Source organism: Triticum aestivum, chromosome 3A, assembly GCF_018294505.1.
Source record: "Triticum aestivum cultivar Chinese Spring chromosome 3A, IWGSC CS RefSeq v2.1, whole genome shotgun sequence".
NCBI classification, from domain to species: Eukaryota; Viridiplantae; Streptophyta; class Magnoliopsida; order Poales; family Poaceae; genus Triticum; species Triticum aestivum.
This window is the reverse complement of record NC_057800.1, coordinates 2,632,604-2,649,621: the sequence shown is the minus strand read 5'-3', so window position 1 is coordinate 2,649,621 and position 17,018 is coordinate 2,632,604.

Below are 17,018 nucleotides of genomic sequence, written 5' to 3'. Positions count from 1 at the left end.
AGCGAGGGAGAACAACACCGGCAAACACAGAAGAAACACGATCAATGCAATGCACAATATGATGCATGCTATGACATGGCAATATGAATGTGTTTTGAGCTAATGCAACTAGCAACAGATTAAATGAAGTTGGTTTGAACACAAGATTCAAATTCAAACTCCATATATGGTTATTTAAATGCCCTTTATTTGTTTTGTCCAAAACAGAGGACAAGCATTGTTCAAACATGCATGAAAATGGTACAGATGGATTCCTTGAATTTTTCTGATAATTTTTCATATATAATTTATTTAATTTGGAGTAACGGTTGAATTTCTATGAATTTTAGATGTTTATACAATTTTCTGGAATTTCCTGATTATTTATAAAATAAGCTAAATTCCAGAAAAGGAATATTGCGTCAGCATGGCGTCATGCTGACCTCAGCAGAGTCAACAGGGGCTGGTCCGGGTCAAACTGACCAGTGGGGTCCACTGGTCAGTGACACAGCGCTGGCTGGAGTCACAGACATGTGGGGCCGATCAAAAGCCACGTCAGCGAGGTCAACGCCGATGCGTGGGGCCACTGTGACTAATTTAAACTAAACAGAAAATAACTAAGATTAATTAAAGCGTGGGGCCTAGGTGTCAGTGACATAGGGCTTAGTTAGTGGGGTGATTAACTCCTAACAGCTGCTATCACCGGTGGCTAATCGCCGGCGTAACCAGGACGCGGCGGCGTTACCCGTCCGGCCAACTCCGACGACGGGAGCTCGCGCGGCTGGGCGCGTTGGAACCGGAGCAAGGAGGCGCGTCGATTGGTGGCCTCAGGCGATGCTAGGGTGGCCAGGAACGACGACCACGGAGGCTTTGGCGGCGGCCGGAGCTCGGGCCAGCACGACGCGGTGGCTGCAGCGCGTTAGCCAGAGAGCAGAGGAGCGCGTCGGGACCCTGGGGACCTGGAGAGCACGCGGGAGCTACTGGAGCGAGCGGAAGAGCTCCGAGGCGCGAGGTTCGCCGGCCATGGCGATGGCCGGAGCTCGGTGCTTGCGGGGACGGCAGCTACGGCACGAGAACGAGCAGGGGGTCAGAGGGGAAACGGAGAGGAGCTCACGGGGGTTGCGACGGTGGCTTCGGGGAGCTCAGGGAGGCGTCAGGGAGGGCACACGGTCGCCGGTGATCTCGGCAGCTGAAGCTTGAAGAAGAGGTCGGGGAAGCCGCTGCAGGGCGCGTCCGCTCGTGTGGCTTGGTGGGGACGGTGTAGAGGTCAGCGGCGGAGCTTCTGGAACTGGCGGAGGGGCGAGGGAGGGCTGGTGGCTACGGCTATGGCGAACGGCGGCGACGGCTGCGCTCGGGGATCACAGGGAAGAGAGGGAAATAGAGAGCCAGAGGAGGGGGAGCGGTCCAGAGGGAGAGGGGAAGTGAGAGGGGGGTCGGGGAGGCGCGTGGCGTCACCGGGGCGTCGAGGAGGAAGCAGGAGGTGGCCAGGGGAAGCAGGAGGTGGCCGGGGCAGCGTCGGCGCCCGCCACGCACCTGTTCGTCCTCCTGGCTGAGGAGGAAGATGACAAGGGGGAGGAGGTGGGCTGGGCCGGCTAGATGGGCTGGCCAGCTGGGCCGCGGCAGATGTGTCCAGGTGAGGTGCTCTGTTTTATTTCTGTTCTGTTTTATTTTGTTAAATTTGTTTTGCCACTGTTTGAATTTAAAATAATTCAAACAATCCCAAAAACTCCTGTGAATATTTTTATTTGCTGGATGGACTTTTCCAAAAGCTCACAAAATATTTCAGGGGTATTTGAAATTATATTCTAATTATATGAATATAATTCAAATTCAAATAGCTAATGATTTAAATTCGAAGTCCCAAAAATAAATCCTTAAAAATGTTCAATATTTTGGTTGGGACCGGAACCCTTGCCAAAAATTATCAAACATTTAAGAAGAGCATTTTTTGAACAATGAATGAGATTTTAGGGTTTTTGCCCTTCTTTTATTTAGGGTTTTGAGGCTTCCAAATTTCCCCAGTTCGAGTTTCAGAAATTTAAACATGATGCAGCAACCAAGCTAGCCCAAGTGCATAGCAAAGCCAGGGATGTGACAACTCACCCCCACTAAACAAAAATCTCGTCCCGAGATTCAAGACGTGAGGTAAGAGGAAAAGGGGAGTCACAAAACTATCACAATCTTCATGATCCATTTGCCCTTCTCGAAGATGTTGATTCATTCCATCATCTTGGTCTTGACGTCTTTGCTTTCGAGATCTTCACTTGACACAACAACAGAAAGAAGGGGGAAAACCCTACAGAATTTACTCGTCTTGTTCTGAGAACTCCAACTGACATGACCATGAGAGGAAAGGGAAACTCTAGCAGGATCGATCTTCTAGAAGACCGAACAACTCACGGAATGAGACATAGAACCATCTCTCGGGTTGAGACACGAGATACACATCAAGAGGGGTGGAAAGAAACAGATGACGAAGGTTCACTAGGTGGACAATAATTCCACACTTAAGAAGGTGGTAAACGATTGTCAACGCAGCGAGGAGTTGAGTTGCCATGATACCATAACGAGGCACCTTAGGGATGGTGACTCGTAGATATATATCCCTCTTAAGTGGCAAAAATAATTACTTTTGATATAGAGATCATTGAGACTCTCTATATCAGCCTAAGGCAAATCACAGCAATCGATTGGCGGGGTCGGTAGAATGGCATACTCGGACTTGGATGATGTGGATTACCTTGTTGAAGACAACGTAATGGATGAGTTTGCTTATCACCGGAAATGGAAGGGACCCATGGTTGAATGGCACATTGGCGGTGCAAGCTGGGAACAAAATGCAAATGCTGGGAATGATTCTGGTAACTGGGGAAGAACCCAACAATAGAGAGTGAATTCACTGTTTGAAAAGGTCATAGCATTGCCGAGGAAACTGAGAGGAATCCCAGTTAGTGTCGATGATATCACGTAGCGCTTGTGCGTGCTCTCAAGAACTTGAGCATTTCCACAATCATCAAGGTTTTACCAATATCCGTGTCAAGGATCCTGGCAACACAACTTGCTACCATGATGAATGATGATGGATGATGCAGATGCAAAGGAAGATAACACTTTCTTAGATTTCACCCTTGGCGGGGCCAAGGAAATAAAATCTGGATGATCGACCGAGAGACATTTAGCACTCCGCTTCTAATGTTCTCCTTGATGTGCTAGTGTAACCCATTCATAGATATGGTTTGATATCTAGAACATCAAGTAAAAAGGTCGGACTTCGGGATCTCAAAATCCATTGGGGCAACTAGGGAGTAAAACCCTACGAAATCCTTATGGGGAGGTGGCCAACTTCTTCAATCAAGATACTGCAATAATAGGTCTTCCAGTGGGGTGTGTTGACCACGACATCCACTTTACCGGTTTCCGAGGGACCGATATTATAGTTCTTGGGAAATGTTCCAAACCATCATATCTGCCTGAGATTCAGATCTGGTTGGTGTCAGGATATTCCAGACTCATCAAGTCTAGGAAGAAAAACGAAAGTTTGCAACACAAATCGACGAGATGACGTTGCGAGATTCTCGGGGAATGAACTACAATAGTAAGCTCCAAAACATGAGCTGGTTCTGCTACAAACATGTGAACACGTTGTCCCAGACAAGCATGGCCACGTAGTAGTCTTATAATTAAACACTACCGAGTTCAGGTGGGGAACCATCATCGAGGATATCGAAGTCTTTACGCAAGTCCATGGATTAGATCCCAAGCATAGACTTCTTTTCCTTGACAAGTCAATCAGTGGCTTAGTGTGCTAGGGACACATATAGAATGAAGGTTGCAAGTCTCCAGACTACAGAATACTTCGCACATGTGCATGACTGATTTGGGATGATTCCAAAGGAAACAAAACAATCTTTCTCAAATTCAGGGCGGCAACTTTCACCAAATGCACGTGTATAAGAGGAAGTCACTCCTTTCATCAAACAAATACTTGATGAGCTAGCATGAAGAAAATGCTTTCAAAAGTTTCCAACACTAGCTTAATGTTCAACAACATCATGGAGGAGATAAGGATGTTGCCAATGGGCTCAACAACAATTCTTCCGGGTTTCCCTTTAAAAGGAATTCCATAGTTAAGTGAACAAGTGATAGCATTGGTCAGACCCGAAAGATATAATGGTGTATGCTCGAGGGATCAACCACGAGTAAGACAACATTACGAATATCGTTGGTTCTGGTCTGATTGGATGATAGCCCATACTCCAATCAAAGGTTAGATAAAAATGATAGGTCCAGCAACTGATCACAGGGACCAATCGATGAAGATATCATCTTTCGTCAACACATACTACACAAGAATATCCCTTTGGAACGAACTAAGTCAGGCAAGCTTTTATCTTCCAACTCTCCAAGTTGTTGTCTAGCTTAACCAACTAGCTCAGGGATATCCAACACAGATTCTTGGAGAAGGGTGGTTCACAAGAAACCAACTTGATCACGAGCTCAACACAGCGGTCAGGTGACAACCTGGTAATACTTCCGAGAAGATCTTCGGAAAATCACGAACCACCGATATGTTACTAAGCTCGAGAACAATCTTGCTTTTTGAGGCAAGACGATATGATCAATAGAGCGAAGATTTGAAATAATCCTAATTCATCGATCGAGGAGTGCACCGAGAACAAGGACTAGGTAGCATGATCAACCTTAGAATGATGATTCAAAACCAACACGCTAAGAATGAAATTATTGTCCATTAACTACCAAGCAACAAGGTTGCTAGGAGTATTGAATTCACACATCATGATTCACTTGTCGGTATTCCGGTTGCGACAACACGGAACCGAGGGATGAATAATGATGGCGAGAAGTATCACTACATCAACAATTCACAAGAGCCGGTGCAATCCTCATGAAAATCCTGACATAAAGACGGTAATACTTCAGGGTAGAACAGAATCAAAAGCTGGGCTGGCATTTTGATCTATGGAGCACAATTGCTTTGACCCAATCCTAGATATGGAAGAGGTACTGGAGTTTGTTTCTCCTATCATTCCACGATAGAATGGCTTGACGGACCACAAGAGTAATAGGCATCGATAAACGAACGCACGCATACTCTTGACTATCAATTGATAGACGAAGGTCAGTAGACAACTAAAGAGGGACAACTCAAAGGAACATATAACTTTCTGAGTTGTGGATGCATAAATTAGTATGTCGAACCAAGTTCAACATAATTCTTCCGGATAACCCATGCAGAAAGGTTGAGCTGGCAGAGTCACAATATAGCATGGAGAACTCATCGAGAGCGCACTTGTTGTCATCTTTTGGTTCAGAAGAACTCCTGCCAAGAATGATTCATGGTAATTGGAAGAAGGATGTACCATGAACCTCGAGGACTATCGCAAAGGTTACTATTATCCTAAAGGATCTAGCAACACTATCAACATGATGTAAGTAGGATGAATCTCGGGTTCAAAACCCAGGAATAGAATACCTACTCCTAAGTAGCATCACGGAATGCTTTCGAGAATAAAGGCCAGAATCATCACACTAGGACACAAATCATGGCTGGACCACTAGATGATCCCCTGAGACACCTAGGGTCATAATAATTATTCCAACATAAAGGTCGAGGCAGTAGAATACCTCAACTCAACAATTAGTGTGATTGAGCTGGCATAAAGGAGCATCGAAACCAGAGGGAAAGGATTTTGCAAATGCATCAGACTATTTAGAAACCTGGAATGACTCGGACAGCATAACGGCTGTAAATGCTCAGAAGAGATTTGAGACATTCACAAAAATGGTGGCATAACCACTCAGAAGCACAATATCAAGGTTTCGAGATCAACAATTAACATACGGAAGTAGTAGAAACTGAACTCAAGCTTAAATCCAACAATCTTATAAGTCTACGGATTAGTAACGCGTGATCCTGATAGAAAGAAGAGATAGCCTAGCTCGTAATCCCCGTAGGAAAGATAAGATGACTCAGATCAGAAGGGCATGAGGTATAAGGAGTAAAAAGAGCCTTACGTTCCATCCCACAATCAATTCCCTTATATAACTAAAGAATTTCTAGACTCAACTTCGACCAGTTTGGCTTGGTAATCCTACAGGCAGTCAAGCTCTGATACCAACGCTGTCAGGACCCCGACTCAATGCCACATCGATCTAGCATGTAACACCTCATATCACTTTGCGGCCTCACGCACGGTATTCCCACGGGTGTCGCCTTACCTTTGCTCGGGACCGTTTGCGCCTTTTGGCACACGTATATGATAGTGTCGCTAGCATCCATATGATAAGGAGCCCGGGCTGACATGGCTAGTCGTAAACCCAAAGTGGCACAAACTTACAGGGACAGGCATCCATGACCCAGCATCGAATGTGTCGGTCATCAGCGAGTGAATCCAGGCTGTAGCACTGGGCTAGCAGGACTCCGGTGAACCGGGCTGTAGCGGGCTAACAGGACTCTGGTATTCATCGCGTGACATTTCCCTGAAGGGACAGACACAGGAACGAAGAAGGACACATGCCGGCCAGCCTAAGTGTTCCGGAGCAGTAGCAAGCTACCATGGCTCAGTGGAAACACTAGGAGACATTTCCCGGTAAGAGAGGCTACTAAGAATAAACAACTAGATAGTCAGATCCCACACATACCAAGCATTTCAATAACATACACACAATATGCTCGATATGTGCAAATACAACATGGCATCACAACATGACTCTATAACTCAAGTATTTAATCAATAGGCTCCGAGGAGCGAGATATTACAAACAGGGGTCTCATGACCCAACATTCAGAGCATACATATCAAAGCACAAGCGGAAGCTATCATGTCTGAGTACAGACGTCTATAAATGAAAAAGGCTGAGAAGCCTGACTATCTACCAAATCCTGCCGAGGCACAAGACCGTAGCTGAGGTAACAAGCTAAACGTCGAAGTCCATGTGGAACTACTAGTGAGACCGAAGTCTCTCTGCAAAAACATAAAATAGGCAAACGTGAGTACAAATGTACCCAGCAAGACTTACATCAGAACTAACTACATATGCATCATTATCAACAAGGGGATGGTGGGGTTTAACTGCAGCAAGCCAGCTTTGACTCGGTGGCTATCCTAAACTACGACTGCAAGCAACTCTTTTGAGGTGGCGCACACGAGTCCACATATTCACCATATCAATACACCACTATGGATCCGCTCCCGTCTCCCTACGAGAACGCCATCCATAGCACTCACGCTTATCTTGCGTATTTTAGAGTATCCACTTTCACTTGTCTATGAACTGATATAAGCAACCCAGAAGTCCTTTTCCGCGGACACGGCTATTCGAATAGATGATGTCAACCCTGCAGAGGTGTACTTCTTCATACATGTTTCCACCACTTAGCGTCTGCACACGACATGTGCTCGGCAGACTTCAAGCGAAAGCCGACGTGGGTGTAGACCACGACCTACCTAAACACTCAAGTCTCTAGTCCAGGTTTATCGCCTATTCGGGTTCCATCCATGAGGAGATCCGGCCGGAGTTTCGCTCACAGCCCCAAACGATGTGAACAGGGTTCCCGAGACACCAAACGGGCGCCCGGTACACCGTGCCACGTACCTACCGCATCACAGCCCACCCCTACGGTCAGCGCTGTCCACGGCCTCCAGTAAGCTACAAACACCAGAAACTACTTGCAACTCCTGGACAGAGGACTAGGGTGAATAAGAAGTCGAGCGGGGTCATATTTCAGGGCCCAATGTATGGTAGTAGCTGAATCATGGATCACAAACACAGAACTCAGTTCCTAAGGACGGCTTCAATGAGACAACACACCATGTACTCCTACATGGCCTCTCACCGATACCTTTTACCAAATCGTGTTCACACACTTAGCTCACACACAGTAGGACATGTTCATACACCTCTGATTCATCCCCGATGAATCAGACCTGACTCAACTCTAAGAAGTAGCAGGCATGACAAACAAGCATGAATGACTAGGCACAACAGGGCTCAAACAACTCCTACTCATGCTAGTGGGTTTCATCTATTTATTGTGGCAATGACAGGTCATGCAAAGGATAAAGGGGTTCAGCTACCGCAGCAAGTAACAGATGAATCGATGTTGTCCTAATGCAGTAAAAGAGAGCAGGAGCGAGAGAGTGGGATTTTATCGGAATGAACAAGGGGGTTTTGCTTGCCTGGCACTTCTGAAGATAACATTGAGTCTTCATCAGTGTCAACGATCACATCGTCGGTACAATGTCTACCGAGGGAGAACAACATCGGCAAACACAAAAGAAACACGATCAATGAAATGCACAATATGATGCATGCTATGACATGGCAATATGAATGTGTTTTGAGCTAATGCAACTAGCAACAGATTAAATGAAGTTGGTTTGAACACAAGATTCAAATTCAAACTCCATATATGGTTATTTAAATGCCCTTTATTTGTTTTGTCCAAAACAGAGGACAAACATTGTTCAAACATGCATGAAAATGGTACAGATGGATTCCTTGAATTTTTCTGATAATTTTTCATATATAATTTATTTAATTTGGAGTTACGGTTGAATTTCTATGAATTTTAGAAGTTTATACAATTTTCTGGAATTTCCTGATTATTTATAAAATAAACTAAATTCCAGAAAAGGAATATTGCTTCAGCATGGCGTCATGCTGACCTCAGCAAAGTCAACAGGGGCTGGTCTGGGTCAAACTGACCAGTGGGGTCCACTGGTCAGTGACACAGCGCTGGCTGGAGTCACAGACATGTGGGGCCGGTCAAAAGCCACGTCAGCGAGGTCAACGCCGACGCGTGGGGCCACTGTGACTAATTTAAACTAAACAGAAAATAACTAAGATTAATTAAAGCGTGGGGCCTAGGTGTCAGTGACATAGGGCTTAGTTAGTGGGGTGATTAACTCCTAACAGCTGCTATCACCGGCGGCTAATCGCCGGCGTAACCAGGACGCGGCGGCGTTGCCCGTCCGGCCAACTCCGGCGACGGGAGCTCGCGCGGCTGGGCGCGTTGGAACCGGAGCAAGGAGGCGCGTCGATTGGTGGCCTCAGGCGATGCTAGGGTGGCCGGGAACGACGACCACGGAGGTTTTGGCGGCGGCCGGAGCTCGGGCCAGCACGACGCGGTGGCTGCAGCGCGTTAGCCAGAGAGCAGAGGAGCGCGTCGGGACCCTGGGGACCTGGAGAGCACGCGGGAGCTACTGGAGCGAGCGGAAGAGCTCCGGGGCGCGAGGTTCGCCGGCCATGGCGATGGCCGGAGCTCGGTGCTTGCGGGGACGGTAGCTAGGGCACGAGAACGAGCAGGGGGTCAGAGGGGAAACGGAGAGGAGCTCACGGGGGTTGCGACGGTTGCTTCGGGGAGCTCAGGGAGGCGTCAGGGAGGGCACACGGTCGCCGGCGATCTCGGCGGCCGAAGCTTGAAGAAGAGGTCGGGGAAGCCGCTGCAGGGCGCGTCCGCTCGTGTGGCTTGGCGGGGACGGTGTAGAGGTCAGCGGCGGAGCTTCTGGAACTGGCAGAGGGGCGAGGGAGGGCTGGTGGCTGCGGCTATGGCGAACGGCGGCGACGGCTGCGCTCGGGGATCACAGGGAAGAGAGGGAAAGAGAGAGCCAGAGGAGGGGGAGTGGTCCAGAGGGAGATGGCAAGTGAGAGGGGGGTCGGGGAGGCGCGTGGCATCACCGGGGCGTCGAGGAGGAAGCAGGAGGTGGCCAGGGGAAGCAGGAGGTGGCCGGGGCAGCGTCGGCGCCCGCCACGCACCTGTTCGTCCTCCTGGCTGAGGAGGAAGATGACAAGGGGGAGGAGGTGGGCTGGGCCGGCCAGATGGGCTGGCCAGCTGGGCCGCGGCAGATGAGTCCAGGTGAGGTGCTCTGTTTTATTTCTGTTCTGTTTTATTTTGTTAAATTTGTTTTGCCACTGTTTGAATTTAAAATAATTCAAACAATGCCAAAAACTCCTGTGAATATTTTTATTTGCTGGATGGACTTTTCCAAAAGCTCACAAAATATTTCAGGGGTATTTGAAATTATATTCTAATTATATGAATATAATTCAAATTCAAATAGCTAATGATTTAAATTCAAAGTCCCAAAAATAAATCCTTAAAAATGTTCAATATTTTGGTTGGGACCAAAACCCTTGCCAAAAATTATCAAACATTTAAGAAGAGCATTTTTTGAACAATGAATGAGATTTTAGGGTTTTTTCCCTTCTTTTATTTAGGGTTTTGAGGCTTCCAAATTTCCCCAGTTCGAGTTTCAGAAATTTAAACATGATGAAGCAACCAAGCTAGCCCAAGTGCATAGCAAAGCCAGGGATGTGACAGTTTCTTACGGTCTTCTCTGTCCCATCGCATCGCCTTGGCATGCTCTTTGTTTTGGAACAAACGTTTCGACCGTGGTATTATAGGAGCATACCACATCACCTTGGCAGGAATCTTCTTCCTGGGGCGCTCGCCCTCGACATCACCAGGGTCATCGGGGCTGATCTTATAGCGCAATGCACCGCATACCGGGCAAGCTTCAAATCCTCGTACTCACCGCGATAGAGGATGCAATCATTAGGGCATGCATGTATCTTCTACACCTCTAACCCTAGAGTGCAGACAACCTTCTTTGCTTCGTACGTACTCTCGGGCAATTCGTTGTCCTTTGGAAGCATATTCTTTATCATTACCAGCAACTTTCCAATCCCTTGTCAGATACACCATTATCTGCCTTCCATTGCAGCAATTCCAGTGTGGTGCCTAGCTTTTTCTTGTCACCTGCGCAATTCGGGTACAACAATTTTTTGTGATCCTCTAACATGCGGTGCAACTTCTTCTTCTCAAAATCACTTGCGCAGTTTCTCTTTGCATCGGCAATGGCCCGACCTAGATCATCAACGGGCTCATCTGATGCCTATTCTTCAGCTTCTTCCCGCATTGCCGGCTCAGCTTCTTCCCGCATTACCGGCTCAGCTTCTTCCCCCATTGTTGTATCATCGTATTCTGGGAACCCATGGCCTGGATAGCTGTCGTCATCCTCTTCTTCTTCATTGTCTTCAATCATAACCCCTCTTTCTCCGTGCTTGGTCCAAACATTATAGTGGGGCATGAAACCGGACTCAAACAGGTGGATGTGAATGGTTCTTGACGTAGAGTAATTGTGACCATTCTTATAGCCAGCACATGGACAAGGCATAAAACCATCCGCCCGCTTGTTTGCCTCAGTCGCAAGAAGAAAAGTATGCATGCCATTAATGTACTCGGGAGAGCATCAGTCATCGTACATCCATTGCCGCTCATCATTAATACACAGCACCAAAAACACCAAATTAATACAATACATAAAGTTCATACAACACTTAAATGCAACAAACTAATAACTCTCTAGCTAAAGCATTTAAATGGAACAACAAATGCGATCAAGATCGCAACTAAGGTAACAATTGGTCCAACAGCATAATGATACCAAGCCTCACTATCAATGGCATATTTTCTAATCTTTGTAATCTTCAAGCGCATTTTCTCCATCTTGATCTTGTGATCATCGACGACATCGGCAACATGCAACTCCAATTCCATCTTCTCCCCCTCAATTCTTTTCAATTTTTCTTTCAAATAATCGTTTTCTCTTTCAACTAGATTTAACCTCTCGACAATAGGGTCGGTTGGAATTTCCGGTTCACATACCTCCTATATAAAAATATCTATGTCAACTTGATGGGCATAATTTGTCATAAACACGAAATGCAACAAATAGTTTTAAAATAGAATATACCATATCCGAATCATAACAAGGACGAGGGCCGACGGGGACGGATATCTAAACCATGGCACTATGTATAACAAACAACGTATGGGTAAGATAATTATACGACTAACTATATATCCAAATCACACAAACATCAATTTTTTATATAAAATTACATGAACAAGAGGCTCACCACAAGGTGGTGCCGGCGACGGGACGGTGCGGGTGATCGACGGTGGTTACGACGGAGATTTAGAAGGCACTAAGTAAACTACACCTACATATGCAAAGTAAGTGTTATTTTGACCTCAATTTGCATATAAATCAAATAGTACCAAATATAATTCCTCCCAAATTACTAAAACCCACAATTAGTCACTATATAAACCAATCACTACTAGAAAAAGGGCTATAGATGGGATTGACACTAATGGCGCACGAGACAAGCGTATATACTAATGGCGCACCGCCTTCTGATACGCCATTAGAGTTGAAACTACTAATGGCGCACCTGGCCCCGGGTGCGCCATTAGTATTAATTTTTTTTAACTAGTGCGCCTGTCCAAACATACTAATGGCACATCCAGACACATTGTGCCATTACTAGTTGTAACTAGTAATGGCGCACCTGCCCGAAAGTGCGCCACTAATGTTGTTTTTTTTATTATATTTTTTATTCCCTTTTTTGCAAAACTACTAATGGCGCACTGTTCCACCGTGCGCCATTACTAGTTTAAACTAGTAATGGCGCACTGTGGGACAGTGCGCCATTAGTATTTTTTTTTTGCAAAACTACTAATGGCGCACAACCAGGAGGTGCGCCATTAGTAACCTGGATTACTAATGGCGCATTTAGAGTTGGTGCGCCATTAGTAAGTGGGCAGCAACAAGATATTTTGGACAGCCTCTCCTACCTACACTCACTTTCTCCCCACTTCATTCTCTCCACCTCCTCCTTGTCTTGGGTGCCTCCTCTTTTTCACCTCATTTCCACCATAGATTCATTCAATTTAAGTGGTTAAATTACCTTGTTTTGATAGGTAAGTAAGGGGGAAGCTATATTTATGTTGTTCTCCCTACAACAATGTGCACATGCACTTTTTATGGCCTAGCTAGATCTATGTATGTTCGTGGTGTTGCATATGTTCGTGGTGTTGCATATGTGTTTGTGTTTGGAGGTGTACCGGTATTTGAAATTCGATAGTTGCCAATATTTTGCCGGAATGTTCATTCATTTCCGTTTCGGCGAGAATTTTGGCATTAAGCATTCTTTTTTATCCTATTTTTAGGGAAAGTCATGCCAAATTTTTTCTTGGTTCTAAAATATCGTTTTGCTCTACCCCGCAAGCGACCATGGTCCGCATGATGACCGAAGGCATCGTGAATAGGTTTTTGAGGTCCGCGAAGGCCGAGATGCTTCAAAAGAATGAGACGGAGATAAGATGTCCGTGTCGAAGATGCAAGCTGAAGAGCCTTATTGCGGACCCGGAATCCGGGCAGGTGCGGGACCACCTGCTCTTGCGTGGTTTCATGGATGGCTATCGGTGGCAAGGTGATGAAGATGACTACGAAGTCGTCCATGGGGGCCGGGCAAGAAATGAGGAAGGGCAGCAAGACAACCACCGCGGCTCGGGCGGGCGAGAAGACGAAGAATCCCTAGGAGATGATCACGACGGTGATGCTGTACACAGTCATCATGTAGAAGATGCAGGACATGATGATGAGGAAGATGCCGGAGCAGTCGACGGGCATGATCATGAAGATGATGATGCCGGCGGAGCAGATGACGCTGGACCATCGCTGGGCTGGGTGCAGGACCCTCATATTCAAGAGCTGCTTCTCAAGCAGACGGATAACGCAAGAGCTGCCGCCCGAGAGAAAGCCAAGATGGATCAACTTGAGTTAGACGTGGTTACTCCATTGTATGAAGGATGCAGGCCCGAGGATACCCGCCTGAAAGTAACGCTCATGGCTCTGGAGATGAAGGTAAAACACAAAATGACCGATGCATGCTTCGACGAGAACATGTCATTCTGGCACGAACGTCTTCCCGAGGGGAACAAGTGCCCGACCAGTTTGGAGGAGGCGAAGAAAATCGTGTGTCCTCTGGATTTACCGCACGTGAAATACCATGTGTGCAAGAACAATTGCATCATTTATCGGGACGAGCACGCGGAGTCTACCATATGTCCGGTGTGCGTCGTCACTCGATACAAGAAGAGGAAGAAAGCTCCTCGAAAAGTGGTGTGGTACTTTCCGATCACTCCTCGTCTGCAGCGGTATTTAGCGGACCCTAAGGTAGCAAAGCTCCTGCGTTGGCACGCAGATAGGGAGGAGAAGAAGCGAGAAGATGACGCAAATGATCCGGAGATAGATAAAAAAGACAAGATGCTGAGTCACCCTAAGGATGCGAGCCAGTGGCAAGCGTTGAACTTTGAAGACCCAGAATTTGGGAACGATCCAAGGAACATCATGCTGGGCGCGAGTACCGATGGAGTCAATCCGTTTGGCAGCCAGAGAAGCACACATAGCACCTGGCCTGTGTTTGTGTGGATGTACAACCTTCCCCCCTGGTTGTGCATGAAGAGGAAGTACATTCACATGAGTATGCTAATTGAAGGACCGAAACAACCAGGGAACGACATCAATCTGTATCTGGGGCTGCTGAAAGAGGAGCTTAACATGCTGTGGAAAACGCCAGCCAATACGTGGGACGCCGCAGAAAAAGAATATTTCCCTATAAGAGTCGCGCTGCTCACGACGGTGCACGACTATCTCGGTTACGGATATGTCGCGGGGCAGGTGGTCCACGAATTTTCTGGATGCGTCAGGTGCATGGATGACACAACGTATCGCCAGCTAGATAGAGATCCCGGGTCTTCGAAAACCGTGTTCATGGGACATCGAAGGTGGCTTCGCGACGATGACCCGTGGAGAAAACGCAAGGATCTGTTCGATCGTGAAACCGAACCTCGAGGACGCCCGCGTATGAGGAGCGGCGAGGAAATAGACGAGCTGTTGAAAAATTGGAAAGACTGCCCACTGCCGGGAAAGAAGAAAAAGGCGCCAGAGCCAGGAAAGAAGTGAAAGGCGCCAGAGCCGCTGCTGAAGGTATGGAAAACGAGGTCTGTTTTCTGGGACTTGCCGTACTGGAAGATCCACCGTGTGCCTCACAGCCTTGATGTCATGCATATCACGAAGAACGTGTGCGAGAGTCTGCTTGGTACCCTGCTCAACATGCCAGAGAGGACCAAAGATGGGCCGAAAGCAAGGGCAGACTTGAAATCAATGGGCATCAGGGAGGATCTTCATGCTATATATGATGATCATGATGATGATGATGATGAGGCGAAGCAGGACACGGAAGGTCGTCTCAAAGGCAAGAAGGCCAAGAAGACCGGAACTGACTACCCTCCCGCGTGCTTCACTCTAAGTCAGGAGGAGATCAAGAAGTTTTTCACCTGCCTCGTAGGAGTAAAACTTACTGTCACGTGCTAATGACGCAGATACTTCCAGTAGCAATCCGTGGGATCATGGACGCGCACGTCCGTGAAACCCTATTTGGCCTATGCAACTTTTTCGACATCATCTCTCGGAAGACTGTTGGCGTGAGGCAACTCAGAAGGCTACAGGAAGAGATCGTGGTGATACTATGCGAGCTTGAGATGTACTTCCCGCCCGCATTCTTCGACGTTATGGTGCATCTGCTGGTCCATATCATGGACGATATCATCCAACTCGGGCCGACGTTCCTGCACAGCATGATGCCGTTCGAAAGGATGAATGGTGTCATCAAAGGATACGTTCGCAACATGTCACGTCCAGAGGGAAGGATAGCCAGGGGCTTTCTGACCGAAGAGTGCATCTCCTACTGCACGAATTATCTAGGCATCGAGAACCCCGTTGGTCTGCCCGTCAACAGGCACCTCGGCAGGCTCGCTGGATGGGGTCACCGTGAGGGTCGTCGCGAAATGCATGTCGACTTCGAGGGTCGACTCGCCGACTTTGAAAGAGCAAACCTAGTCGCGCTACAACACATAGACGTGGTCGATCCTTGGGTGGTACAGCACAAAACCATTATTAAGAAGGCGTACAATGACCGAGGCCAACAGAGGACGGACGGAGATATACTCAAAGAGCACAACCATGTTTCACGCGTTGGTTCAAGCAGAAGCTTCTGTCGTACCCTTTACATGAGGATTCTTCCGCGGAAGAACAACTCATATTCGCCTTGTCACAGGGCGCCGAGCACAACCTGATGACCTATGAGGTGTACGATATCAACGGCTACACATTCTACACCAAGGCCAAGGACATGAAGAGCGATGGTTATCAGAACTCCGGCGTAACGATGGAATCCTACACCGGTAACGACAAGGACAGATACTACGGAAGGATCGAGGAGATCTGGGAGCTGAGCTACGCTGGAGAGAAGGTCCCGATGTTCCGTGTCAGATGGGCCAAGAGCGTCATAAAAGAAGACCGGTATTTCACCACCATGGTTATACCCGAAGCCAAATCCAAAACCGCGGGCGCAAACGTCACCGCGAAAAATGAGCCATGGGTACTGGCTTCCCAAGTGGACCAATACTTCTTCATTACCGACCCGTCAAAGCCCAGTCGTGTTGTCGTGAGGAGAGGCAAAAGGAAGATCATCGGAATGGATGGAGTAGCCAATGAGCAAGACTTCGACAAGTACGGCGACCCGAGGATCGAACATGACGACGATGATGAAGTAGCAGCATACACCACAAGAAGAAGCAGGACCACCCTACCTAAAGGATGTCCGTTCCACAGAAGAACTCCATTTGAGAAAAAGAAGGGCAAGAAGATTGTGAACAGATAGCTAGCTAAGATCGATTGTATTTAAATCGTAGCCTTCATTTCTTGATTGTATTTCATGGGCACTTTTTGAACTATCATGAATATTTTAAATTTCATGGACACTCGATCTCGATCCCCCTCCATCTCGATCGCTATCCCACCTCGCCAGATCCGGTCCCCCTCGCCGCCGAGCACCCCCCGGTCCACCGGCCGCCGCCGCCGACCCCCCGCACCCTCGATTCCCCTACTCCACCGCCGCCGCCGAACCCCTGCACCCCGCGCACCCTCCCCCGCTCCACCGGCATTACTATTTGATGATATTTTTTAAAAAATTATTACTGTCTTAGAAAAAAATATTACTTATGGCGCACCACGGTCAGGTGCGCCATTAGTATGGATGTACTTATGGCGCACCGAAGGGTGGTGCGCCATTAGTATTGTGCCATTGCTATAAGAAAAAAA